Raw genomic sequence first — 26,379 nt, forward strand, 5'->3', positions numbered from 1 at the left:
TCCTGGTGACCACGGATGTAAGCCTCCGAGGGTGGGGGGCAGTTACACAGGGAAGAAAATTCCAAGGTTTGTGGTCAAGCCAACAGACTTGCCTTCACATCAATATCCTGGAACTAAGGGCCATATACAACGCCCTAAGTCAAGCGGAGTTCCTGCTTCGCGACCAACCGGTTCTGATCCAGTCAGACCGCAGGGGCTCATGTAAACCGCCAGGGCGGCACAAGGAGCAGGGTGGCGAGGGTAGAAGCCAGCAGAATTCTTCGCTGGGCGGAGAATCAAGTAAGCGCACTGTCAGCAGTGTTCATTCCGGGAGTGGACACGACCTCCACTCGGGAAAGTGGTGACTTCATCAGGAAGTCTACACGCAGTTTTGCAAATTGATGGAAACTGCCTCAGGTGGACTACATGGCGTCCCACCTCAATAAAAAGATAAAAAAGGTTTTACGCTGGGTCAAGGGACTCTCAGGCGATAGCTGTGGTCGCACTAGTAACACCGTGGGTGTTCCAGTCGGTCTATATATTCCCTCCTCTTCCTCTCAGACCCAAGGGCTGAGAATTGTAATAAACGGAGGAGTGTGAACAATATTCTTTGCTCCGGATTGGCCAAGAAGGACTCGGTACCCGGAACTGCAAGAAATGCTCTCAGAGGACCCATGGCCTCTGCCTCTCAGTCAGGACATGTTGCAACAGGGACCCTGTCTGATCCAAGACTTACCGCGGCTGCGTTGGACGGCATGGCGGTTGAACGCCGGATCCTAGCGGAAAAGGGCATTCCGGATGCAGTTGTTCCTACGCTGATAAAGGCTAGGAAAGACGTGACAGCAAGACTTTTTCACTGTATATGGCAAAAATAGGTTGCTTGGTGTGTGGCCGGGAAGGCCCTACAGAGGAATTCCAGGGGGGTCGATTCCTGCACTTCCTACAGTCAGGAGTGACTATGGGCCTAAAATTAGGATCCATAAAGGCCAAGATTTCGGCCCTATCCCTTTTTCTCTCAAAAAGAACTGGCTTCACTGCCTGAAGTTCGGACGTTGTTACAGGGGTGCTGCATATTCAGCCCCTTTTGTGCCTCCAGTGGCACCTTGGGATCTTAACGTGTGTTGGATTCCTAAAATCCCACTGGTTTGAGCCACTTAAGACCGTGGAGCTAAAATATCTCACGTGGAAAGTGGTCATGCTTTTGGCCTTAGCTTGGACTAGGCGTGTGTCAGAATTGGCGGCTTTGTCATGTAAAAGCCCATATCTGATCTTCCATATGGAAAGGGCAGAATGGAGGACTCGTCCCCAATTTCTCCCTAAGGTGGTATCATCGTTTCATTTGAACCAACCTATTGTGGTGCCTGCGGCTACTAGGGACTTGGAGGATTCCAAGTTGCTGGACGTAGTCCGGGCCCTGAAACTTTATGTTTCCAGGACGGCTAGAGTCTGAAAAACTGACTCGCTATTTATCCTGCATGCACCCAACAAGCTGGGTGCTCCTGCTTCAAAGCAGACTATTGCTCGCTGGATCTGTAGCACCATTCAGCTTGCACATTCTGCGGCTGGACTGCCGCATCCTAAATCAGTAAAAGCCCATTCCACGAGGAAGGTGGGCTCTTCTTGGGCGGCTGCCCGAGGGGTCTCGGCTTTACAACTTTGCCGAGCTGCTACTTGGTCGGGTTCAAACACTTTTGCAAAATTCTACAAGTTTGATACCCTGGCTGAGGAGGACCTTGAGTTTGCTCATTCGGTGCTGCAGAGTCATCCGCACTCTCCCGCCCGTTTGGGAGCTTTGGTATAATCCCCATGGTCCTTACGGAGTACCCAGCATCCACTAGGACGTCAGAGAAAATAAGAATTTACTCACCGGTAATTCTATTTCTCGTAGTCCGTAGTGGATGCTGGGAGCCCGTCCCAAGTGCGGACTCTCTGCAATACATGTATATAGTTATTGCTTAACTAAAGGGTTATTGTATGAGCCATCTGTTGAGAGAGGCTCAGTTATTGTTCATACTGTTAACTGGGTTTAGTTATCACGAGTTGTACAGTGTGATTGGTGTGGCTGGTATGAGTCTTACCCTGGATTCCAAATCCTTTCCTAGTAATGTCAGCTCTTCCGGGCACAGTTTCCCTAACTGAGGTCTGGAGGAGGGGCATAGAGGGAGGAGCCAGTGCACACCAGATATAGTACCTAATCTTTCTTTTAAGAGTGCCCAGTCTCCTGCGGAGCCCGTCTATACCCCATGGTCCTTACGGAGTTCCCAGCATCCACTACGGACTACGAGAAATAGAATTACCGGTGAGTAAATTCTTATTAGACTCGAATCACGCCCGAATATGGGTATCACTACACAATTTTATCAAATCCGGCACATATAAACATTGGCGTTTCCCTACCTCTCTAGCAAACTTACAAAAATGTAAAGATATGCTGAAAACGGCTGGTTTGACTATGCGGCCAACAATGCCGTACACTCAGATGATACCGCTTTATTCTGGCAGGCAGCCAAGGCATGCTTACAAGGAGCCATTATTTCGTATAGGAAAGATCTTCATGCTCTTTTACTACAGGCACAATTAACTGTAACAGACTTCTACCAAGCGATGCAAACACGCTCCTCCCCAGCTAATGTCCAAGCTTATAAAACTGCTAAGTCTCATTACGACAACATTCTTACACAGCTTGGTGATCAATATAGTAACAAGGGATGTTATCTGTTCCACAAATATAATAAATCAGGTTGTCTTCTTTCTAATCTGATCCGCGGCTCCCGACAGTCAGGTGAGGTACATACACTGAAAACAACACAAGGAACCCTATCATCACAAGAAGATGTAATCTCTTACACTTTTAAAAATTTCCTACAAGACATTTACTCTCAGGAGGACACTGACCTTTTTAGTAAAGACAGATTTTGGACAGACTTATCACTACCTCAAATTTCTTCAGCTCACTGCGAGTCCCTCCTGACCCCCACTTCTGCGGAAGAAGTTGCAAAGGTTATTAAAGGGGCAAAACCCCTTAAAGCGCCTGGTCCAGATGGCCTTACCTCAGAATTCTATAAAATCCTTCTCCCCCAACTTCAATCCCCGCTTACTAACTTTTAATGATTCCATAATTAAGGCTCATTCCTCACCCCTGCGTTTTAATTCAGACTTTATTAAAATGCTCCCTAAACCTGGCCGTGATATCACATTGCCTTCCTCATATAGGCCAATTTCTATACTTAATACAGACTATAAGTATTTTACTAAAATTTTAGCTGATCGTTTGAAGCTCATTATCCCCAATGTAATTCACACTGATCAATCTGGCTTTATATAGGGAAGGCATTCTGTCACAAATATTTGTAAAGTTCTAGCTGCGGTCGTCCATACTGGGAGCTCTCCTGGAAGTGATCCCAGTCTCCTACTATCGCTAGATGCGGAAAAAGCTTTTGACCTGGTGACCTGGGATCACCTCTATGACTCTCTCCGTAAATTTGGTTTCCCTCAACTATACATTGACTTAATTTGTGCATTATACACCTCACCTTCCTCACAAATGGATTTTTAACCCCTCCGTTTATTATTCAACGTGGGACTAGACAGGGGTGCCCCCTCTCCCCGTTGTTATTTGCAGTGGCTTTAGAGCCATTGGCTGTAGCACTACATAATCTCTCTACATACACTGGTATTAAGCTGGGGTCCTCAGAATTAAAATTATTGCTTTTTGACGATGATATGATGCTATTTCTTTCCAACCCAGCTGTGTCCATCCCGGCTATAATGGAGATTATCACGTTATTCAGCTCGTTTGCAGGATACTGTGTTAATATCCAGAAATCCGAAATTCTATTGTTGTCTCAGTCTTGCACTGCCCTTCTTTCTTTGCCTGCGTTATCGCAATTTCGTATCTCCCACAATTCTTTAAAATACCTAGGAATACATATTCCCGCTAAGATTCAACTCCTATATGACCTACATTTTTCTCCAATTATTCGATCCATTTTAACCCAACTACAAAATTGGATGCATCTACCTCTGTCACTCTTAGGCTTATTAAAAATTTGGTATTCCTCAAACTCTCCTTTTACATACAGATGCACCCAATTGCCATGTCCAAAGTTGATATTGCAGTATGTACTAAAGCGTTTATAAAATTTATATGGCAATCGAAAAAAACGAAAATTTCCCGTTTCCATTTGGTCCAACCAAAAGCCCTAGGTGGCATGGCCCTACCCGACATTAAAGAATTTTAATTTGCGGCTTTCTTTCGTTATATCACAGATTGGCTTCTAAATCATAACCATTTTACGAATACTCCTCTTGATGAGGCCTTATTCTCGCAGTACGCCCCAGCAGCTTTCTTACATCTTCGCAGAAAATGTATCCCTCCTCATATTATAAATCATCCTTTCTTTAAAGATACTTACTCCGCTTGGATAACAATTAATAGGAGACTAGGTCGAGGCTACACCACCTTACCCTATATCCCTATCTGGGGAAATCCATAATTCTTACCATCGCTACACAATAGGAGGTTTTCTGACTGGGCTTGTAAAGGCATCAGAGCTATTTGTGATTTCTTCGATCCCAGAGGCCATATACTCTCCTTCCAACAATTATAAGAGAAATTTTGCCTTTCAAATTCCCAATTTTATATGCATTTACAGCTACGACATTACGCATCCTCTAAACCTCACTCTATGTTTGCTCCGACCTCCGTTACTGCAAATAAACTTGACTCTCTACTCCATTATTTGCGCACAAACACATTTTGAATCCGGCTTTTATACTCCCATTTGCTAGCTAGTTATCTGTCCAAATTATGGGGTCCTACTTATTTAAATTGGGCCAGAGATATTCCTGAGCTTACTGACCTTCAAGTTATTATTGCTCCGATTACCAAAATATTGACAGCTGTAGGTTCCTCTATGATGCAAGAGGTGCATTATAAATTTATTTACAGGGTTTATTCGTCAAAAACTCAAAGAAGTCACATGTTTTCGGAGGAAACGGGTCATTGTCCGAAGTGCAATGCCTCGCGCACTGATTTTGTTCATAACGTGTGGCCCTAAGATCCGTCGATTCTGGAATAAGATTTTACTATTGATTAACCAGTCCTTCAATCTACAGTTATCATTCCACCCCATTCCACTATTGTTTGCCAACTTTACCAAACTGAATCTAATATAACTAACCTCCTCCCCCTCCTGACGCTAATAGTCACAGTAGCCAAAAAGACTATTCTTCGCAAATGGCTAGATAAATCTGCACCCTTGATTAGTGATGTTAAAGCTATTCTCCTTGATATACTTTATTATGACCTTAGAGATACTTTTTCTGATTTAGAGAAAGGGGTTCAACGCTTTTCCAAGAAATGGGACCCATATATTGTGACCCTGCCTGATACGACTCGAATGCAAATTGTGAAAGTGTTTGATTCCACCACTTGGTTCTTGTTGCGCAAAATCACCTAGGTGGAGTTATTTAATTTCCTCTTTCTCAACTGATAGCTATTTTCTTAGATCTATAGGCCTATATTTTTTTCTCCTAGTCCTTGTGCTCGATTCATACACCCTTATTGACCTTTGTCTTACTCTTCATTTATGTTATATCTTGTCATTGTTGGAAGATGCTTTAGTGTCTTCTCTGTGACTGACGTCATGTGGACTCTGGTGCTTAATAGTATGTGTTCCCCCTAAGCCTCCCGTTCTCCTTCTCCCCATTCTTTTCCCTACTCCCTGACCCGTTCTTACTCTATTCCTGCTTCTATCTGTTCTTTCAACTTAAATAAAAAAATTATTTTGTTTGTTGACATTGAATTGTTGGTATTACTGTGTGGTTTTTGCTGAAGAGTCTTACAGATGACTTATACGTTGTACGATGTTCTGTTTTTATTATGTGGTTCTTTGACAATGTCGCAATAAAAACTGTGAAACAGAAAAAAACTATACTTAATAACAATTTTGACAAGTGACTCATGTTACAGACGAACGTTATATTTCTGTCCCCAAAGGGCTCTGATCAGGGGCGTAGCCAGAACTTTGTGGACCCTATAGCAACATTTTGAAGGGGCCCCAGTCCCAATGCTTTTAGAGAGACACGTCTCTGCAGCAGTTGTTAATTTTATGCCCTATAATAGTGCCCTAGTTAATTTTCTGAACCATAGTAGAGCCTTATTTAATGTTATGCCCCATAGTAGTGCCCTAGTTTCTCTAACGTCCTAGAGGATGCTGGGACTCCGTAAGGACCATGGGGATAAACGGGCTCCACAGGAGACATGGGCACTTTAAGAAAGACTTTGGATCTGGGTGTGCACTGGCTCCTCCCTCTATGCCCCTCCTCCAGACCTCAGTTTGATACTGTGCCCAGTGGAGACTGGGTGCATTTCAGGGAGCTCTCCTGAGTTTCCTGTAAAGAAAGTATTTTGGTTAGGTTATTTATGTTCAGGGAGCCTGCTGGCAACAGACTCCCTGCATCGAGGGACTGAGGAGAGAGAAACAGACCCACTTCTCTGAGTTTCAGGGCTCTGTTTCTTAGGCTACTGGACACCATTAGCTCCAGAGGGATCGGTACGCAGATCTCACCCTCGCCGTCCGTCCCAGAGCCGCGCCACCGTCCTCCTCGCAGAGCCGGAAGATAGAAGCCTGGTGAGTATGAGAGGAAAAGACTTCAGAGGCGGCAGAAGACAGCTTGATCTTCATAGAGGTAACGCACAGCAGTGAAGCTGTGCGCCATTGCTCCCATTCACCTCACACACATCGGTCACTGTAATGGTGCAGGGCGCAGGGGGAACGCCCTGGGCAGCAATAAAAACCTCTCCTGTGGCAAATGTATATATATACATGTATAGGGTGAGCTAACAGTGCCAAAAATGCAGTAGACAGTAATTTTTCACAGTACGTCGATTATACCCCAGTAGAATACCTAGTCCCTATATGCCACTCCCCTTTCTTTATGGGGCGTCTGCTAGATCTTAAGTAAAACCTGCACTTGTACGTGTGCAGGATGGGTAAAAATTGGAAAAAGCAAATAAGATCAGAGCGACCATAGGTGGTAAAATACTTTAAGAGACTAAGAAAAATTCTTCTAAAACAATGAGGGGTTTATTTACAACGAACGTTTGAGACAATTGAACATATAAAATATAAAAACATAGAAAGAGAGGGCAACATGCATAAAATGCTGTTTATTGAAAATGGAAAAGTAAGGTATGTTCCTGCGCACTCTCTTTGCTGCCCAGTGTAAGGTCCTATCCTGATGTGTCACCACACACCTGTAGAAGACTATATACACAAAAGAAAGGTAGGATAGAACCTGCTGTTGGCGCAAAGTTAGGATGATTGTATTTCACCGTAGGATCACTGTCCAAAAATGTAGGTGAGGAAGTCCGTTGCTGCTCCCAAAAAGTGTTCCTCGTGGGAAATGTTTTCAGTCGATGTTACATGTGGAGAGAACACAAATGGTATACAAGGGTTCAATGGGATTTCCACAATAAAGTTAATTCAAATGAGGGTGACTTCTCCCCGGACTCTGTGAACTATGGTGAAACGGGGAAGTGAGAAGGTATCCGTAGGGGTTCACCCTGGTGTTTCAAGATAGGCGTGGCTCCTCACATGTGTGCTTACTTTCATACATATGGAGAAAGCCTATAAAGGTTTCTTTAAAGCCTCTAAATCAATACTCCTGGTGTTAAAAATGGGTGTACCCCAAATATTCACATGTAGATACTTCTAGAAGATGCTCACATCCATGCTTACTTCAACAGGCGCCGTACTTTCATGTAACGGTATCTTTAATTCAGCTGGCTGGATGATCGTCCTCGTTCACTCCCTTACTTCGTATTTAGGCTCGGTCGTTTTCCTGCTGATGGAAATGGTTGGAGTGGTACCTCAAATCCTCACATGCTCCACCAACGCGTTTCGACTAATTAGTCTTTTTAGACCTTGAAAAAGACTAATTAGTCGAAACGCGTTGGTGGAGCATGTGAGGATTTGAGGTACCACTCCAACCATTTCCATCAGCAGGAAAACGACCGAGCCTAAATACGAAGTAAGGGAGTGAACGAGGACGATCATCCAGCCCGCTGAATTAAAGATACCGTTACATGAAAGTACGGCGCCTGTTGAAGTAAGCATGGATGTGAGCATCTTCTAGAAGTATCTACATGTGAATATTTGGGGTACACCCATTTTTAACACCAGGAGTATTGATTTAGAGGCTTTAAAGAAACCTTTATAGGCTTTCTCCATATGTATGAAAGTAAGCACACATGTGAGGAGCCACGCCTATCTTGAAACACCAGGGTGAACCCCTACGGATACCTTCTCACTTCCCCGTTTTACCATAGTTCACAGAGTCCGGGGAGAAGTCACCCTCATTTGAATTAACTTTATTGGGGAAATCCCATTGAACCCTTGTATACCATTTGTGTTCTCTCCACATGTAACATCGACTGAAAACATTTCCCACGAGGAACACTTTTTGGGAGCAGCAACGGACTTCCTCACCTACATTTTTGGACAGTGATCCTACGGTGAAATACAATCATCATCCTAACTTTGCGCCAACAGCAGGTTCTATCCTACCTTTCTTTTATGCATAAAATGCTGTTTTTTTTTAAAAACGGTTGCAAAAATATTTTTTTAAAAAACAACTTTCCATAGGACATATAAAAGACAGCAATAAAAAATAGTGCTAAAAATATATGTATTTAAAAAATGAGAAGCTCTAGAGACAATTATATGTCTAAAGTTATGTATAGAGATATAAATAGATAAAAAGTTCTGTATAAAGAAAAAGCAGCTTAACTGAGGATTTCAATAGTAGCAGGAATCACCCAACGCGTTTCGTCTGGTCTGATTTCATCAAGGGGTAATGAGCCAAGTGGGACACATCATCTATATATACCCATATGGATGTGGAAGTGGTTAGTGACATCACTTCCTGTGATTAATTGATATTTAGAAAACAGGATTCAAAATTACATATAGATTATAACTAATGGTGAGGGAGGCATTAGATGTATTAAAGCGCTTGGTTTGCGCTTGTAAAATATGCAGGGAGTCTTTAGAAAACTTTAAAGTCTGTTAGGATCGTTATTTCCGGTAAAAGACACTAATCGCGTCATTTCCGCCCCACTTCCGGTGTCCGCGGTTTCCTTCTGCGCATGCGCCGGCTGATATACAGGAAAGTGCGGCGGCCATCTTTTTAGAGTCCATACGGCGGGACAGTTGTTTGTAATGGAAGCGGGTGCCGGCGGCCATCTTTTCATAGAAAGTATTCATTCAGTTAGATGGGTGAGGCATGTTCCCATTGTCTCCACACCGGAAAACCGCACATGTAAATAAAACATAAGAGCGGAATCAGTGCTTATATACAGTTCAGTAGTTATGTGTATTCCATACTATATATACAAGATCTTCAGAGTACTATGTACTAAATATGTTATACTGTGTGTGGTTCATATCCTGGATCTGATAGATATATACACACAGTGCAAATCATATGAGAATGACACCCCTATAGAATTGTACATCTAAGAGGCAACAAGGGATTTGATTTGAGATATAGTGGTTAAACATAGAGTTAATATATTAGGGAGTGGGTGTGGCAATCAATATCATGTTTGTACTAATTATACATAGGTGGATAACGTCATATATAAAGGAGTGATTTTAATTGGTCAGAATATAGAAATGGAAATAGCACGCCCCTGATCCAGTTATTGTTACAGCACCCGGTCTTCTTGGGAAGTTACCTTACCCAGTACTGGCCGGGCCAACACTGCTTGGCTTCCAAGATCAGACGGATTTGGGCATATCCAGTGTGGTATGACTGTAATATAGGATCTGGGCGATGGAAGAGAGGGTCCAGAGGTTGGGGAGACACCGCCCCGCATAACAATATGCACCTAGCTAGGAGCAAGTAAATAAAAAAAACAGCATTTTATGCATGTTGCCCTCTCTTTCTATGTTTTTATATTTTATATGTTCAATTGTCTCAAACGTTCGTTGTAAATAAACCCCTCATTGTTTTATAAGAATTTTTCTTAGTCTCTTAAAGTATTTTACCACCTATGGTTGCTCTGATCTTATTTGCTTTTTCCAAGTATATATATATACATGTACAGCTGGGCACTGTACATGTATATAAAGAGCCGCCGCCATGTTTTTAAGAATTTTGAGCGGGACAGAAGCCCGCCGCCGAGGGGGCGGGGCTTCTCCCTCAGCACTCACCAGCGCCATTTTTCTCCACAGCACAGCTGAGAGGAAGCTCCCCGGACTCTCCCCTGCTTGATACCACGGTGAAAGAGGGTTTTAAAGTAGAGGGGGGGGGGGGGGCACATAATTGGCGCATATACATACTTGAAAAGCGCTACTGGGTAAACATTCTGTGTTTTTTCCTGGGTCATATAGCGCTGGGGTGTGTGCTGGCATACTCTCTCTCTGTCTCTCCAAAGGGCCTGATGGGGAACCTGTCTTCAGAAAAGAGCTTCCCTGTGTGTGTGTGTGTGTGTGTGTGTGTGTGTGTGTGTGGTGTGTCGGTAGGAGTGTGTCGACATGTCTGAGGTTGACGGCTCACCTAAGGAGGAGGGGGAGTGTATGAATGTAAGGTCTCCGTCGGCAGCGCCGACACCTGACTGGATGGATATGTGGAATGTTTTAAGATTGTAAGCTTGCGAGCAGGGCCTTCCTACCTCTGTCTGTCTGTTTTTACCCAGTTTTGTTATATTACTGTTGTCCTAATTGTAAAGCGCAACGGAATATGCTGCGCTATATAAGAAACTGTTGTTAAATAAATAAATAAATAAATAAGTGCTAATGTTAATTTATTGCACAAAAGATTAGACAAAGCTGAAGCTAGGGTACAGTCAGGGAGTCAACCCATGTCTGTCCCAATGTCGCCGGGACCTTCGGGGTCTCAGAAGCGCCCACTATCCCAAATAGTAGACACAGATACCGACACGGATTCAGACTCCAGTGTCGACTACGATGATGCAAAATTACAGCCAAAAGTGGCTAAATGTATTCGATATATGATTATTGCAATAAAAGATGTTTTGCATATCACAGAGGAACCCCCTGTCCCTGACACGAGGGCACACATGTATAAGGGAAAGAAACCTGAGGTCACCTTTCCCTCCTCACATGAGCTGAACGAATTATGCGAAAAAGCGTGGGAAACTCCAGACAAAAAACTGCAGATTCCCAAAAGGATTCTTATAGTGTATCCTTTTCCCGACAGAATACGGTGGGAATCCTCCCCTAGGGTAGACAAGGCTTTGACACGCTTATCAAAAAAGATAGCGCTCCCATCCCAAGATACGGCTACCCTCAAGGATCCTACTGACCGCAAGCAGGAGGTTACCTTGAAGTCCATTTACACACATTCTGATACGTTACTCAGACCGGCAATTGCGTCGGCCTGGGTTTGTAGTGCTGTAGCAGCATGGACAGATTCCTTATCAGCGGATATTGAGACCCTTGATAAGGATACCATTTTAATGACCCTAGGGCATATAAAAGATGCTGTCTTATATATGAGGGATGCTCAAAGAGACATTAGTTTACTGGGTTCCAGAATAAACGCTATGTCTATTTCTGCTAGGCGAGTCTTATGGACCCGACAGTGGTCAGGTGATGCCGACTCAAAGAGGCATATGGAGTTTTTGCCTTACAAGGGTGAGGAATTGTTTGGAGAGGGCCTCTCGGACCTCGACTCCACAGCTACGGCAGGTAAATCGAATTTTTTGCCTTATATTCCCTCACAATCTAAGAAAGCGCCTCATTATCAAATGCAGTCCTTTCGTTCAAATAAAAGCAAAAGAGTACGTGGATCGTCCTTTCTTGCCAGAGGTAAGGGCAGAGGGAAAAAGCTGCACAACACAGCTAGTTCCCAGGAACAGAAGTCCTCCCCGGCCTCTGCAAAATCCACCGCATGACGCTGGGGCTCCCTTGAGGGAGTCCGCTCCAGTGGGGGCACGTCTTCGACTTTTCAGCCACATCTGGGTTCACTCACAGGTGGATCCCTGGGCAATAGAAATTGTTTCCCAGGGATACAAGCTGGAATTCGAAGAGGTGCCTCCTCGCCGGTTTTTCAAATCGGCGCTACCGACTTCTCCCCTGGAAAGGGAGATAGTGTTACATGCGATTCACAAATTGTGTCTTCAACAAGTGGTGGTCGAGGTTCCCCTGCTTCAAAGAGGGAAGGGGTACTACTCAACTCTGTTTGTGGTCTCGAAACCGGACGGTTCGGTCAGACCCATTTTGAATTTAAAATCCCTGAACCTTTACTTAAAACGGTTCAAATTCAAAATGGAATCGCTCAGAGCGGTCATCGCCAGTCTGGAAGGGGGGGATTTTATGGTATCTCTGGACATAAAGGATGCATACCTGCATGTTCCCATATATCCTCCTCATCAGGCGTACCTGAGATTTGCGGTACAGGATTGTCATTACCAATTTCAGACGTTGCCGTTTGGGCTTTCCACGGCCCCGAGAATTTTCACCAAGGTAATGGCGGAAATTATGGTGCTCCTGCGCAAGCTGGGTATCACAATTATCCCGTACTTGGACGATCTCCTCATAAAAGCGAGATCACGGGAGAAGTTGCTGAACAGCGTATCACTTTCACTGAAGGTGTTACAGCCACACGGCTGGATTCTCAATATTCCAAAGTCGCAGCTGAATCCTACGACTCGTCTGCCCTTCTTGGGCATGATTCTGGACACAGACCAGAAAAGGGATTTTCTTCCGATAGAAAAAGCGCAGGAACTCATGACTCTAGTCAAGAACCTGTTGAAGCCAAAACAAGTGTCAGTACATCATTGCACGCAAGTCCTGGGAAAAATGGTGGCGACGTACGAAGCCATTCCCTTCGGCAGGTTCAATGCAAGGACTTTCCAATGGGACCTATTGGACAAATGGTCCGGGTCACATCTGCAAATGCATCAGCGGATCACCCTGTCCCCCAGGGGCAGGTTATCTCTCCTGTGGTGGCTGCAGAGTGCTCACCTTCTAGAGGGCCGCAGGTTCGGCATTCAGGATTGGATCCTGGTGACCACGGACGCGAGCCTCCGAGGTTGGGGAGCAGTCACACAGGGAAGAAATTTCCCAGGCCTTTGGTCAAGAGACTTGTCTTCACATCAACATCCTGGAACTAAGGGCCATATACAACGCCCTACGTCAAGCGGAGACCTTACTTCGCGACCGACCAGTTCTGATCCAGTCAGACAACGTCACCGCAGTAGCTCATGTAAACCGCCAGGGCGGCACAAGGAGCAGAGTGGCGATGGCGGAAGCCACCAGAATTCTTCGCTGGGCGGAGAATCATGTAAGCGCACTGTCAGCAGTGTTCATTCCGGGAGTGGACAACTGGGAAGCAGACTTCCTCAGCAGACACGACCTGCATCCGGGAGAGTGGGGACTTCATCAGGAAGTCTTCGCACAGATTGCAAGTCGGTGGGGACTGCCCCAAATAGACATGATGGCGTCCCGTCTCAACAAAAAGCTACAAAGGTATTGCGCCAGGTCAAGAGATCCTCAGGCGGTAGCTGTGGACGCCCTAGTGACACCGTAGGTGTTCCAGTCGGTCTATGTATTTCCTCCTCTTCCTCTCATACCCAAGGTGTTGCGAATAATAAGAAAAAGAGGAATGAGAACAATACTCATTGTTCCCGATTGGCCACGAAGGACCTGGTATCCGGATCTGCAGGAAATGCTCACAGAAGATCCGTGGCCTCTTCCTCTAAGACAGGACCTGTTGCAACAGGGTCCCTGTCTGTTCCAAGACTTACCGCAGCTGCGTTTGACGGCATGGCGGTTGAACGCCGGATCCTAGCGGAAAAAGGTATTCCGGATGAGGTCATTCCTACGCTAATAAAGGCTAGGAAGGACGTGACATCTAGACATTATCACCAAATATGGCGAAAATATGTTTCTTGGTGTGAGGCCAGGAATGCTCCTACGGAAGAATTCCATCTAGGCCGTTTTCTTCACTTCCTACAAACTGGAGTGAATTTGGGCCTAAAATCAGGCTCCATTAAAGTTCAGATTTCGGCCTTATCCATTTTCTTTCAAAAGGAATTGGCCTCTCTACCTGAAGTACAGACTTTTGTGAAGGGAGTACTGCATATTCAGCCTCCTTTTGTACCTCCGGTGGCGCCTTGGGACCTTAACGTGGTGTTAAGTTTCCTTAAGTCACATTGGTTTGAACCACTTAGAACAGTAGAGTTGAAATATCTCACTTGGAAGGTGGTCATGTTGTTAGCCTTGGCTTCGGCTAGGCGAGTTTCGGAATTAGCGGCTTTATCACATAAAAGCCCCTATCTGGTTTTCCATATGGATAGAGCGGAATTGCGGACCCGTCCTCAATTCCTACCTGAGGTGGTCTCATCCTTTCATATGAACCAACCTATTGTTGTGCCTGTGGCTACTGACAAAGCCTGCTGGATTGCTTTATCGTATAAACAACCCTTTATGAGGTCTAAGAACACTGTACGCTGAATGCGTGAGAAGTACCGTAAAGGTACGCTATTTGCGTATCGATCGCTTAGCCGTGATCGAGACGCTCAGGCGTCACGTTTACTCACGAGTAAATGATCACAGGCAGGCACGCTATTGGCTATAGACAAACGTAATGCTTCGCTATGGCGTAGCGGACGCTTGAGACCACGAGGAGGTCACCAGCGGCGCAGACGCTCACAACGCTAAACCTTGATATCTATATCTTTGACAATGAAATACACAGAATACCTTAATGTGAATACAGGGTGTAAGTGCAACCTTGTGTAACCTGACTAACTACAAAGCTGCTTGAGCGTCACCGACGCTCAAGTGAACACTTAAAACTATAGGAAATACACAGGTTAGGGTCCAAAGCCTATTATATGTATTATAACTAATATACTTGCAAAAAGGAATCACAGTACAAATGATACACTACAATATAACAGAGACTTCCTAACCAAAATAGCTACACTAGAAATACAATACAATACCAATCTAATACAATACAATACTAGTCAAGGGGAGATATGGGAGAAAAGAGAAGGGAGAGAGAGAGACGGAGAGAGAGAGAGAGAGAGAGATGGAGAGAGACAGAGAGAGAGAGAGATAGGGAGAGAGATGAGAGAAATGGCTCACAGAAAGACAATGATTACGGAGAGAAACTTACGCACAAGGGTAACGATTGCAAGCGCTTCTGGACAGCCAGCTTCCCGATTATCAGCAATGAGAACCGTTTGATGAGAAGTGAAAGCTGGATGCCACAGGCCCGTCTTTTATGCTACTCACACAATGCAATCTAATGGTCCCTACAATCTCATTGTCCATTGGACGCAGGAATTCGGCTTCGCATTATAACAAAGGTCATAGGTTGATTCATACAGGTGGGCTGTATCAGTGGTCTTGGTTATGCAAAACCATGGGTGATAACTAACACATTCCTGTCTTCTGGAGAGCTATTGTTTGGCGAATACAAAACAGAATCCTGTCTGGGTTCTGTTCTATATTCATGATGTCCACTTTCAGTTGAGACAATGACATCTCAGCCCTCATTCTCCTGTATACAAATCCAGCCCCATTTGTAAACACAGGTGTTGGCCCTCCTCATTGAGTCTCAAAGCTCAGTGTAATTAAAGACTATTGTACTCCGTCTGCGGGAAAGATACTGATTTGGAGTACAATTGATCTTCAATTACTATTCCGGTGCTTACCTTATGCATGTAAAGTTATGAGGCCCTCCCAACATGCAAACTATTGTTTGGGGGATCTCTGAGGTCAAAGAGCCATTTGAGACCCACTGATACCTGTCTCCACTGTTCAGGTGCATGACTAAGTAAGAACAAATAATAATAAATGGACATAACTTCTTATGTCCATAACTATTCGCACGAGCGATTAATACGCTCCAAACCAACACCGGAATATTGCTATTTAAATACCCTTCCGATGGGTACCAAACACTGCTGTATGATTCCTGTTAGACCCTTCCTACAATACAAAGAGGGATTCCTCCGTTCAGGGACATTCTATATTAACCAAACTTTCAGAATCTATCAAAGGGACCATGGTCTACAAACTACATTAATTGTGAAAATATGTAACGATTGGGTCGCACGCTACGACTACATACTCCTTACCGTAAATACGCATACCGATGCGAGCGGGTGCACGCATCAGCGGGTATGCGCTATCACGGGAAAGCGCACGCATGCGCAGCGCGGACCAGCGTGAGGTGCAAATATGGCAGCGTGTATAGGGATATTTTTCTGACTTTGACACTACACGTGACTTGGAGGATTCCGAGTCCCTTGATGTGGTCAGGGCTTTGAAAATTTACATGGCCAGAACGGCTAGGATCAGAAAAACAGAAGCACTGTTTGTCCTGTATGCAGCCAACAAGGTCGGCGGCCCTGCTTCAAAGCAGACTATTGCTCGCTGGATCTGTAACACGATTCAGCAGGCGCATTCTACGGCAGGATTGCCGTTACCAAAATTGGTTAAGGCCCATTCCACTAGGAAGGTGGGCTCGTCTTGTGCGGCTGCTCGAGGGGTCTCGGCACTACAGCTGTGCCGAGCTGCTACTTGGTCGGTGTCAAACACCTTTGCAAAGTTCTATAAGTTTGATACCCTGGCTGAGGAGGAGCTCCTGTTTGCTCAATCGGTGCTGCAGAGTCATCCGCACTCTCCCGCCCGTTTGGGAGCTTTGGTATAATCCCCATGGTCCTTACGGAGCCCCAGCATCCTCTAGGACGTTAGAGAAAATAAGATTTTAAACCTACCGGTAAATCTTTTTCTCGTAGTCCGTAGAGGATGCTGGGCGCCCGTCCCAAGTGCGGACTTCTTCTGCAAGACTTGTATATAGTTTTGCTTACATAAGGGTTATGTTATAGTTTTCATCGGTCTTGGACTGATGCTATGTTGTTTTCATACTGTTAACTGGTTAGTATATCACAAGTTATACGGTGTGATTGGTGTGGCTGGTATGAATCTTGCCCTTGGATCAACAAAAATCCTTTCCTCGTACTGTCCGTCTCCTCTGGGCACAGTTTCTCTAACTGAGGTCTGGAGGAGGGGCATAGAGGGAGGAGCCAGTGCACACCCAGATCCAAAGTCTTTCTTAAAGTGCCCATGTCTCCTGCGGAGCCCGTCTATCCCCATGGTCCTTACGGAGTCCCAGCATCCTCTACGGACTACGAGAAAAAGATTTACCGGTAGGTTTAAAATCTTATTTTCTCTTATGAATCACAGTAGTGCTTTAAGTTCACCCTATGTCACATTTCAGAGCTTCCAGTACACATTATGCCACACAGTACCCCCAATTCACATTATGATATATAGTGCTCCCCGTTCATATTGTGCCTCATTACAGTGCCCCGGTTCATATTATAATTAAAATGCCCTCCAGTTAATTTTATACCACACTACAATAAGCAGGACCACCAGGGGCATACCTAGATATATTGCAGGCCCCAATGAAAAAGTTTGAAAGTACCCCTACGTACCACGCAAAAAAGTTATATAACATATGTAACTTTGACAGGGAAAGTGGGCCCTTCTTAGCTCTGGGCCCCATAGCAGCTGCACTGCCTGCACCTATGGTAGCTACGCCCTTGGCTTTCATACAAATTACTCAAACCTGTAGAATCCACATGAATTAATCAATATAGGGCTGTTTATCTTCCTGATGAACTGTAAAGATGTATAAAATATTTCATCTGGTGATGATGGTCATAAAAAATATGTTTATAAAATAAGTGGAAATTATCCATTTTCTCATACGTCTTAGAGGATGCTGGGGTTCACTTTATGACCATGGGGTATAGACGGTTCCGCAGGAGCCATGGGCACTCTTAAGACTTTTCAATGGGTGTGAACTGGCTCCTCCCTCTATGCCCCTCCTCCAGTCCTCAGTTTTAGAAATGTGCCCAGGCTGACTGGATGCACTCCAGGGGAGCTCTACTGAGTTTCTCTGAAAAGACTTATGTTAGGTTTTTTATTTTCAGGGAGAACTGCTGGCAACAGTCTCCCTGCTTCGTGGGACTGAGGGGGCAGAAGTAGGAACCAACTTCCTGAAGAGTTTCATGGCTCTGCTTCTGGCTGACAGGACACCATTAGCTCCTGAAGGGCACTGAACGCTAGCCGTGTCTAGATGCTCACTCCCACAGCGCGCCGTCACCCCCCTCACAGAGCCAGAAGTCAGAAGACAGGTGAGTGTAAGAAGATAGATCTTCAATCAAGTAAAGTGACGGCTGAGGTACCGTGCGGCTGGCGGGAGCGCAGCGCGCCATTGCTGCCCACACACAAAGGCACTGCAGGGGGGGGGTGCCCTGGGCAGCAAAATACCTAAATAAACTGGCTAAAAGGGGGCATAAGATGCCCAGGCACAATCCTACCCCCGCCAGTATAAATATTATGTAAAATCTCTGAGGTAAAAATGCGCCATTGCGGGGGCGGAGCTTCTTCCTCAGGCAGCCAGCACACTGTTCAGCGGCATTCTCTCTCTCTCTCCTCAGGCTGCAGAGACATCGCTGGTCCTCCTCCACTTCTGACTACAAGTATCAGGGTGTAAAACGGGGGGGGGCACAAGCGAATTTGGTGCTTTACAAGTGTGTTTACTGTGTAAAACAGCGCTGCATGTCAGTGGGCATTTTGTGTTCACAGGCATTAGATACTGGCACTGGGGTTGTGAACTGGCTGCTCCTAAACTGTGTCCCTCTGACAGATTTTACTGTGGGTCTGTCCCCTATAAGTCCCAGTGTGTCTGTGTGGGTGTTGTGCACGAATGTGACATGTCTGCAGGGAGGCAGGGAGTTCTTCCCCGGAGGAAGCCATTTTAGGGACACAGAGTTGTAATGTGGTGGCGCTGCCGACACACCAAGAGCCTGCTTGGGTGAAAGAAATACGTGATAGTATGCATCATATCAATAAGAGATTAGATAAGTCTGAATCTCATGCAGAATGCTGGAGAAAATCTGTGGAAGATGTGATATTTCAGGGTTCTGTTCTTCCATCCGCAGGCGACCCCTCTGGGTCACATAAGAGACCGTTTGCAAATATTGTGAATACTGATACCGACACGGACACTGATTCCTGTGTCGACGATAGTGACTCCAGGGAAATAGATCATAAATTGGCAAAAAATATACAATATATGATTGTGGCTATAAGGGAGGTTCTGGAAGTCACGGAAGCCACTCCTGTACCTCAGGAGAAGGCCTATTTCTATAAAGAAAAGAGATGTAAGGTCACTTTCCCTCCTTCCCACGAGCTGAATACTCTCTTTGAAGGGGTGTGGGTGAATCCCGAAAATAAATTTCGTATTCCCAAGAGGATTCAGATAGCTTATCCTTTCCCTGTAGAGGACAGAAAAAAATGGGAGTCACCCCGTGTTAGACAGTGCACTGTCCAGGTTGACAAAGTAGGTTATTCTCCCTGCACCTGGCACGGCTTCACTAAAGGAGCAAGCAGACCGCAAAATGGAGACTACATTGAAATCCATTTATGTTGCCAATGGTACGCTGCTCAGGCCCACAATTGCTTGCGCGTGGGTGAGTCGTGCTATTGAAAAATGGTCAGAAAGCCTGTCATCGGAAATTGACACAATTGATAAAGATGAGATACTCCTTAAGTTAGAGAATATAAAAGATGCTGCCGCACACATGCTAGAGGCGATGAAAGATATTGGACTCTTGGGTTCAACAGCCGCTACCATGGCAGTATCGGCTTGGCGGGTGTTGTGGATTCGCCAGTGGAACGCGGATGCGGATTCCAAGCGGAATATGGAGGCTCTCCCATATAAAGGGTGAGGCCTTATTTGGTGATGGACTGGATGCGTTAGTCTCGGCGGCTACCGCAGGTAAGTCGACTTTTTTGCCTTCTGCTCCTGCACCGGCAAAAAAGACATATCACTGTCACATGCAGTCCTTTCGGCCCAATAAATACAAAAAGGCAAAAGGTTCCCCCTTCTTTGCAGGTAGGGGAAGAGGAAAGGGAAAGAAGTCCACAGCAGCTTCAGGATCCCAGGAGCAGAAGTCAACCCCTACTTCTGCCAAATCTACAGCATGACGCTGGGGCTCACTTGCGGGAGGCCGCTCGGGTGGGGGCACGTCTCAAACGGTTCAGCCAAGGTTGGATTCAGTCTGGCCTGGACCCCTGGGTTTTGCAGATAGTATCCCAGGGGTACAAGCTGGAGTTTCAAGACGTTCCCCCATGCCGGTTTTTCAAATCGACCGTGCCAGCTTCTGTTCCAGTACGAGAGGCAGTAACAGCGGCAATTCAAAAATTATGTCAGGATCAGGTCATAGTCCTGGTATCTTTGTCACAACAAGGGGAGGGGTTTTATTCAAGCCTCTTTCTAGTTCCGAAGCCGGACGGCTCGGTCAGACCGATCCTAAACCTAAAAAATCTGAATCTCTACTTGAAAAGGTTCAAGTTCAAGATGGAATTACTCAGGGCAGTGATTTCCAGTCTGGAGGAGGGGGATTACATGGTGTCAGTAGACATAAAGGATGCTTACCTGCATGTTCCAATTTATCCTCTTCACCAGGCTTATCTGAGATTCGCGGTTCAGGATTGCCATTACCAGTTCCAGACGTTGCCTTTCGGTCTTTCCACCGTGCCGAGGGTATTCACCAAGTTGATGGCGGAGATGATGGTCCTCCTTCGTCAAAAAGGAGTCAATATAATTCCTGATCTGGACGATCTCCTGATAAAGGCGAGATCCAGGGAGCAGTTGCAACAGAACATCACACTCTCCCTGTCCATACTCCAACAACACGGTTGGATCATAAATTTTCCAAAGTCACAGTTGGAACCGACGACAAGATTGTCTTTTCTCGGGATGATTCTGCACACAGAAGTTCAGAGAGTTTTTCTTCTGGTGGAAAAGGCTCTGGAAATCCAGCAAATGGTAAAACAGATATTGAAACCATCAAGTGTGTCGATCCATCAGTGCATTCGGTTGTTGGGGAAAATGGTGGCGGCCTACGAGGCCATACAGTTTGGCAGGTTCCATGCCAGTTTTTTCCAGTGGGACCTGTTGGACAAGTGGTCGGGATCCCACCTACACATGCACCGGAAGATAGTCCTGTCGTCAAAACCCAGGATTTCACTCCTGTGGTGGCTACACAGTTCGCACCTACTAGAGGGACGCAGATTCGGGATTCAGGACTGGGTCCTGGTAACCACGGATGCAAGTCTCCGAGGCTGGGGAGCTGTCACTCAGTGGGAAAGCTTCCAAGGAAAATGGTCAAGTCAGGAAGCCTGCCATTACATAAACGTGCTGGAATTGAGAGCCATTTACAACGGCCTTCAACTAGCGGTACATCTTCTTCAAGATCATCCCGTGCAAATCCAGTTGGACAATGTAACAGCAGTCGCGTACATAAACAGGCAGGGCGGAACGAAAAGCAGAGCGGCAATGGCAGAGGTGACGAAGATCCTCCTCTGGGCTGAAAGACATGTACAGGCTCTGTCAGCAATTTTCATTCCGGGAGTAGACAACTGGGAAGCAGACTTTCTCAGCAGACACGATCTCCATCCAGGAGAGTGGGACCTCCACCAAGAAGTCTTTGCAGAGGTGACAAGTCTTTGGGGAGTTCCTCAAGTAGACATGATGGCATCTCGTCTCAACAAGAAGCTTCAGAAATATTGTTCCAGGTCGAGAGACCCTCAAGCAGTAGCAGTGGATGCGCTAGTGACCCAGTGGGTATTCCGGTCAGTGTATGTCTTCCCTCCACTTCCGCTGATCCCAAAAGTTCTCAGGATCATAAGAAGAACAAGGGTTCGAGCAATCTTCATTGCCCCAGACTGGCCAAGGAGGGCTTGGTACCCAGATCTTCAGGAGTTGCTCATAAAAGATCCTCGGCCTCTTCTTCTTCGGGAGGACCTGCTGCAGCAGGGGCCGTGCGTGTATCAAGACTTACCACGGCTACGTTTGACGACATGGCCGTTGAGCGCCAGATCCTAGCCCGAAAGGGTATTCCAAAGGAAGTAATTCCCACACTTATTCAGGCCAGGAAAGGCGTAAAGTCGAAAGATTACCACCGTATTTGGAGAAAATATGTGTCTTGGTGTGAATCCAAGAAGGCTCCTACGGAAGAGTTTCAGGTGGGATGTTTTCTCCATTTTCTGCAGGCTGGTGTGGAGGCGGGCCTTCGATTGGGGCCAATCAAGGTCCAGATTTCGGCCTTGTCAATTTTCTTCCAAAAACAATTGGCCGCTCTTCCAGAAGTTCAGACCTTCGTGAATGGGGTTCTGCACATCCAGCCTCCATTTGTGCCTCCAGTGGCACCATGGGACCTTAATATGGTGTTGCAGTTCCTTCAATCGGATTGGTTTGAGCTTCTACAAGAGATAGAGTTGAAGTTTCTCACTTGGAAAGTGGTGATGCTTTTGGCATTGACATCCGCAAAGCGGGTGTCTGAATTTGGGGGCCTTGTCTCACAAGAGCCCTTACCTGATCTTCCATGAAGATAGGGCAGAGTTGAGAACTCGTCAACATTTTCTTCCAAAGGTGGTTCCATCTTTCCACATAAACCAACCTATTGTGGTGCCAGTAGTTACTGACAAGTTCACTGAGTTAAAGTCTCTAGATGTGGTTAGAGCTTTGAATATTTATGTCACTAGAACAGCTAGGATACGGAAAACAGAGGCTCTGTTTGTCCTGTATGCTCCCAACAGAATTGAGTGTCCTGCTTCCAAGCAGACTATTGCGTGCTGAATCAGAGGTACGATTCAGCATGCACATTCTACGGCTGGATTGCTGTTGCCTACGTCGGTGAAGGCCCATTCTACTAGGAAGGTGGGCTCATCCTGGGCGGCTGCCCGGGGGGTCTCGGCATTACAACTTTGCTACTTGGTCAGGGTCAAACACATTTGCTAAGTTCTACAAGTTTGACACCTTGGCCGATGAGGACCTCAAGTTCAGTCAATTGATGCTGCAGGGTCATCCGCACTCTCCCGCCCGTACTGGAGCTTTGGTATAAACCCCATGGTCATGAAGTGGACCCCAGCATCCTCTAGGACGTATGAGAAAATAGGATTTTGATACCTACCGGTAAATCCTTTTCTCCTAGTCCGTAGAGGATGCTGGGCGCCCATCCTAGTGCGTACTTTACCTGCAGTTTTGTTCATTAGAATTACACATGTTGTGTTATATTAGTTCCAGCATGTTGCTGTAATTGGTTCATGCCTGTTGGCGTGTGTTATGTTGAATGCCATGTTGTGCGGCATGGTTGAGGTGTGAGCTGGTATGTATCTCACCACTAGTATTAAAGTAAATCCTTTCCTCGAAATGTCCGTCTCCCTGGGCACAGTTCCTATAACTGAGGTCTGGAGGAGGGGCATAAAGGGAGGAGCCAGTTCACACCCATTGAAAAGTCTTAGGAGTGCCCATGGCTCCTGATAATGTCGGTATTATCTTAGACCGCAAAGCTATACCCCTTTGTACTCTATTACCGTTGAGCCGCTATGGCCGCTAGACTACGTGCACGTGCTACGCACTTTGTACGCTATTTGCGTACAGAGTCCTGCACGTGGTACGCACTTGGCCTACGCATGCCGTGCTGAGTGTACGGAATACACACAGCGAGCGCACACACAATGGATAACCTTTAAACCTTGTTAATGATACAATGTAATGATATGCTTATACTCTAAACCTTTGGCAGCAATGTACTGTAACGATGTTAATACCTTTAAACCTTAAGTAGCGCTGGCAATACAAAGTATCCGTAGTGCATACACCTTAACAATGCTTATACACCTTAAACAGGTTAATCTACTTTACAGCCCAGGCAGGAAAGTGAAAACACAACACCGTTTGTAGTTTAAACCACAGGGTTCTAAGGCCTCCGTGGATTGATTCCAAAAATCTAAAACAATACAAGTTATACACTACAGACTAACAAGTAAGCTGAAAATATAGGAAAAGAAATACCCTAAGGTATTGCTACTCCCAGGCGCTTGATGCGAGGTTCCCCACAGCAGCTATATATATAAGGGGTTGGTCAGACCCCTAATAATGTGAACAAATAAGGAAGATATTAGCGCTTGTTGGTCACAAATGCAAGGGTGTGTCACAATTAAATCACAATTTATTACAGGAATATAGATCTAGGTATATTTACTAAAGACTTAAATGCAATGCACAATAGTGGTTAATACCACATAAAAACACTGAGAAAAAGTAGATAGTGTTACTCCCATTGTTGTATCATCCTATTTAAGAACTTATCAGAGGATGGACCTGTTCCTATAAGAGTCCCCTTGGTTAATAAGGTTCAGTGTCCTATCCGTGGGTTTATAGTTACCACCAACGTCTCTCGAGGTAATTAGGCGAATCTGCGTCCGCAAAAGTGCTGTTCCTCGGCGGGTGGTGGATATTGGCTTTCCACGGTAAAATAGGAATGTCCTTGTAAATCCAATAGGAATATCCAACGAGGGCTTGGTCCAGGTCCAATAGTTCCAAAAGGTGAGGGAGTAAAACACTAGCAGGCAGGTCTCACCGACGCGTTTCGTTGCAATACAAGCAACTTTTTCAAGGTGCTGGAAGTCCTGCTAATGGTGGTTTATATACCCTACCAATATGGTTGCTCATTAGCATATGTGATTGATTGTGACCACCTGTTGGCATTAAGTGACCATATAATGACAGACATAGGAGTTATATTAAATCAATAATTAAAAATCATACAAATTCATCTATTTTATATATCGTTTTGTTTAAAACTTAGAAAGTATTATTTAATAAAAACCAGTCACATGACCACTGTTGGGTGTATCCAGGTTAGTACTCTGGAAAACCTGGAATAGTATTTATTAACTAGTAAAATGATAATATGGGTGAAAGATCTGGAGTGTATTCCATCTATTACACTTATCACTTATATAAGTGTTTTTCCCCTTATAGCTGCTGTATAGTTAATACTGCGCCTAATTAGTGCCCCCCTCTCTTTTTTTAACCCTTTCTGTAGTGTAGTGACTGCAGGGGAGAGACAGGGAGCTTCCCTCCAACGGAGCTGTGAGGGAAAATGGCGCCAGTGTGCTGAGGAGATAGGCTCCGCCCCTTTTTCGCTGACTTTTCTCCTGCTTTTTTATGGATTCTGGCAGGGGTTAAATGCATCCATATAGCCCAGGAGCTATATGTGATGCATTTTTTTGCCATCCAAGGTGTTTTTATTGCGTCTCAGGGCGCCCCCCCCCAGCGCCCTGCACCCTCAGTGACCGAAGTGTGAAGTGTGCTGAGAGCAATGGCGCACAGCTGCAGTGCTGTGCGCTACCTTGTTGAAGACAGGACGTCTTCTGCCGCCGATTTTCCGGACCTCTTCTGCCTTCTGGCTCTGTAAGGGGGCCGGCGGCGTGGCTCTGGGACCCATCCAAGCTGGGCCTGTGATCGTCCCTCTGGAGCTAATGTCCAGTAGCCTAAGAAGCCCAATCCACTCTGCACGCAGTTGAGTTCGCTTCTTCTCCCCTTAGTCCCTCGATGCAGTGAGCCTGTTGCCAGCAGGTCTCACTGAAAATAAAAAACCTAATCTAAAACTTTCACTAAGAAGCTCAGGAGAGCCCCTAGTGTGCACCCTTCTCGTTCGGGCACAGAGATCTAACTGAGGCTTGGAGGAGGGTCATAGGGGGAGGAGCTAGTGCACACCAGATAGTCCTAAAGCTTTCTTTAGATGTGCCCAGTCTCCTGCGGAGCCGCTATTCCCCATGGTCCTTACGGAGTCCCCAGCATCCACTTAGGACGTTAGAGAAATTATGTTTCCAGGACGGCTAGAGTCAGAAAAATTGACTCGCTATTTATCCTGTATGCACCCAACAGGCTGGGTGCTCCTGCTTCTAAGCAGACTATCGCTCGCTGGATCTGTGACGCGATTCAGCAGGCGCATTCTGCGGCTGGACTGCCGCATCTTAAATCAGTGAAAGCCCATTCCACAGGGAAGGTGGGCTCATCTTGGGCGGCTGCCCGAGGGGTCTCGGCTTTACAACTTTGCCGAGCTGTTACTTGGTCAGGGGCAAACACGTTTGCAAAATTCTACAAAATTGATACCCTGGCTGAGGAGGACCTGGAGTTCTCTCATTCGGTGCTGCAGAGTCACCCGCACTCTCCCGCCCGTTTGGGAGCTTTGGTATGGTCCTTACGGAGTTCCCAGCATCCACTAGGACGTCAGAGAAAATAAGATTTTACTCACCGGTAAATCTATTTCTCGTAGTCCGTAGTGGATGCTGGGCGCCCATCCCAAGTGCGGATTGTCTGCAATACTTGTATATAGTTATTGCCTAACTAAAGGGTTATTGTTGAGCCATCTGTTGAGAGGCTCAGTTATATTCATACTGTTAACTGGGTATAGTATCACGAGTTATACGGTGTGATTGGTGTGGCTGGTATGAGTCTTACCCGGGATTCAAA

The 26,379-nt window shown here is 45.7% G+C and overlaps 1 protein-coding gene and 1 pseudogene across 2 annotated transcripts in view; one reads left to right on the plus strand and one right to left on the minus strand.

Moving 5' to 3' along the window:
- COPZ2 (COPI coat complex subunit zeta 2) overlaps positions 1–26,379 on the plus strand; it is a 324,698-nt gene that overhangs the window by 146,761 nt on the left and 151,558 nt on the right. The gene's annotated exons all lie outside the window — the stretch shown is intronic.
- Positions 9,692–9,809, minus strand: LOC134898101 (5S ribosomal RNA; annotated as a pseudogene).

Source organism: Pseudophryne corroboree, chromosome 3, assembly GCF_028390025.1.
Source record: "Pseudophryne corroboree isolate aPseCor3 chromosome 3, aPseCor3.hap2, whole genome shotgun sequence".
NCBI lineage: Eukaryota > Metazoa > Chordata > Amphibia > Anura > Myobatrachidae > Pseudophryne > Pseudophryne corroboree.